This window comes from Lipotes vexillifer, unplaced genomic scaffold (genome assembly GCF_000442215.2).
Source record: "Lipotes vexillifer unplaced genomic scaffold, Lipotes_vexillifer_v1.1 scaffold147, whole genome shotgun sequence".
Lineage (NCBI taxonomy): Eukaryota > Metazoa > Chordata > Mammalia > Artiodactyla > Lipotidae > Lipotes > Lipotes vexillifer.
The window spans coordinates 5268187-5271425 of record NW_006778796.1 but is presented as its reverse complement, the minus strand read 5'-3'; the positions used below and the strand labels follow the sequence as shown (position 1 = coordinate 5271425).

The 3239-nt window shown below is 39.2% G+C and overlaps 1 protein-coding gene across 1 annotated transcript in view; it reads right to left on the bottom strand.

Moving 5' to 3' along the window:
- LOC103087452 (DLA class II histocompatibility antigen, DR-1 beta chain-like) overlaps positions 1-3239 on the bottom strand; it is a 66528-nt gene that overhangs the window by 6255 nt on the left and 57034 nt on the right. The window lies entirely within an intron of this gene.

Below are 3239 nucleotides of genomic sequence, written 5' to 3'. Positions count from 1 at the left end.
GGGCCTAGCCGCTCTGCGGCATGTGGGATCTTCCCGGACCGGGGCACGAACCCATGTCCCCTGCATCGGCAGGCAGACTCTCAACCACTGCGCCACCAGGGAAGCCCCTCACAGTATATTTTTAAGTGTGAAATTAAAGAGTGACACTTCCTAGTGCTGATCATATAATAAATACTCAAATATATTGACATTTTTATTTTTGTAACCCTATGAAAGCAAGCTCACAAGATCTTTCTATTCCTTAACTTCCTAAAGCAAAGTAATATCTTCATCATCATTTGGCATTGTCTTCAATTAATTTAATCACTAGTTACCATTTTGAGCAAATAAGAGCAGAACATTTTAAATATAATAATGTGGTATATATAAATCTAACACAAAAGGGGTATGCTGACTTAGAAGAAAGGGAATTTCTATATACTCAGACTTGATAATATAATCTAAGTTCTAGAACTAACAATGTGGCACTGGGTAAATAACTCAAATTTTTTGAATTTTAGATTCCATAGATATATATGTTTTTTTTAACATCTTTATTGGAGGATAATGGCTTTACAATGGTATGTTAGTTTCTGCTTTATAACAAAGTGAAACAGTTATACATATACATATATCCCCATATCTCCTCCCTCTTGCGTCTCCCTCCCACCCTCCCTATCCCTCCCCTCTAGGTGATCACAAAGCACAGAGCTGACCTCCCTGTGCTGTGCAGCTGCTTCCCACTAACTATCTATTTTACATTTGGTAGTGTATATATGTCCATGCCACTCTCTCACTTTGTCCCAGCTTACCCTTCCCCCACCCCGTGTCTTCAAGTCCATTCTCTACATCTGCGTCTTTATTCCTGTCCTGCCCCTAGGTTCATAAGAAGCATATATACACTACCAAATGTAAAGTAGATAGCTAGTGAGAAGCAGCTGCATAGCACAGGGAGATAAGCTTGGTGCTTTGTGACCACCTAGAGGGGTGGGATAGAGAAGGTGGGAGGGAGACACAAGATGAAAGGGATATGGGGATTATGTATATATATAGCTGATTCACTTTATACAGCAGCAACTAACACTCCATTGTAAAGCAATTATACTCCAATAAAGATGTTTAAAAAAAAAGATTAGCAATAAATCTTTTTCAGTAAAGTCTGGGGCCTTTTGAAATGATTGCGTCTGTGTTAGACCCTGGGGCAAGTGAATCTGTGCATAAGCCCTTTTAAGGGTGTCTTCTCAGTTTGCCACTGTCCCACAGGTCTTGTTGGTTCTCAAAGCCAGATGTTTTGGAGGGTTTTCTCTCAGGTACAGGTACTAAAAGTTGGATGCCTTATCGAGGTACGAACACTTCGCTTCTCAGAAAGAATCTCTAGGCCTGTGGGTTCCCTCCTTATTACGGTTGCTGTGTCAGGGTTGGGGTTTATGGCAAGACCTTGTCTCAGCCTCTCCTACCCACCTCCACGTGGCCCTTTTCTTGTCTGCAATGTGAAGTAGCTGCTCAGCTCCTCCAGGTCTTTTTCAGAGGAAACTGTTTCATATAGAGCAGTAGATTCAGTGTGTTCATGGGAGGTGAGTTCAGGGTCTTCCTACATGGGCATCTTGGACTGCCTCAACATTTTTTTTTTTTAATGAAAGGTCCCAAGAGAACTGGAAATATTTTTGTGAATACTAGGGCAGATAAAAGAAGGTAAGTATAGAAAAGGGAGATAGAGAAGAAACATTTCTTTAAATGCAAATGTTTGGAAAAAGGAATAGGACCTGGGGAAAAAGCAGAGCATTGTGTTCTGTGACCAAGAGCACAGATGGTTCACAGGGAGTAGCACATGTGAGCCATAGAAGGACAATAAGATATGGAGAGTGAACCAAGATGGTGCCATGGGCCAGGATTACCAAAGTCTAGTCAAGAAAAGAAGAAATACCTCAGCAGCAGCATTAAATAGGGATGGTGAATAATGGGAAAATAATGGGAAAACACTGGGGCAAGGCTATTGATTCCCACAGGATATTCTAGGAAAACTCCTGACCAGAGGCCCAAAATAAGCACATGGCTAACACTAGCCCCTTTGCACTTCATGGACTCCGGCATTGGGTACAGAAGAATAAGGAGGTGAGAGCTCAATCTCAAGAGGGTCTGAAATAGGTAATTCTATAAAATATCAGAATACAGTCTTGATGAGACTTTTTGTGGATATATTGAGGACTGGGAGAAAGTAGAATAAAGGACATTCAAAAGACCCAAAGAGCAAGCATCCAGAAAATCTTTTGTGATTAATAATAAATTATGAAATAAGGAGCACAGAGTATCATCTGGGACATGATCCTGGGACTGGTTAACCCTTGGTCACTAGTCAGTTCATCCTCTCATTTTCTAGGAAGAAATAGTTATCTGTGTCTATGTAGGAGAAATTGTTGGAGCCACATGCTAGGGATAAAAAGATATATTTGATTTAGATCGTACTTTTAAGAAAACTAGAACCCACAATAAAGACAGAAATATAAAATTAAAGTAAAACAATGTTACAAGACCTACAGTAGAAACATCTATAAAAAAACAATCAAAATCCAAATTGATAAAACAAAATAATTAAAACCAAGTAAAAACATAATTTACAATAACAAGGAAGCATTTGTAGAGACGTGAGTTCTGGAGGAAGTGAGACTTAGAACATAGAGGAAGGGGTTATGTTTCAGGTTGTTTAGAGACATGTGGGTAATAGGAACCACAGTGAAATCATATGTGTAGAAGGGAGGGAGTGGTCAGGAGGCAGTAGGTGGTGAAGAGTCCTTTTTGACAGAATTGTAATCCTACCTAAATAATGTTGGGCAATATGAGAGAGTGGATATGCAGAGTTAAACTATGCTAGGTAAGTCATTGTAAAAATGGTAAAATTACATCTTTTAGAAAGATGGGAATGAGATTAGAAAAAAATATTAACTAGGAAAACTTTCAGCAACCCAAGGTTAGTTACGAGGGGTTGGGCAAAGAGTGTGACGACAAAGTGTGACGACAGTAGGAATAAACAATATAGGACTCCTAGACATGTATAATATAAAAAACTGATATTTGATGAATAAGGGAGGAACATGAGATCTTTTAGAAGTATCTTTTCTTTCCTTTTGGAGATAGAAAAATCATCCCTTTTATCAGCCTGTGAGTTGGTTCTTTTCTTCTGAGTGAGACATTTTGGAGAGAGAAAGAGAAAGAGAAAGATTTGCTGGAAAAACCACATCCTTCCTCAGATAACTGTTTGGGTT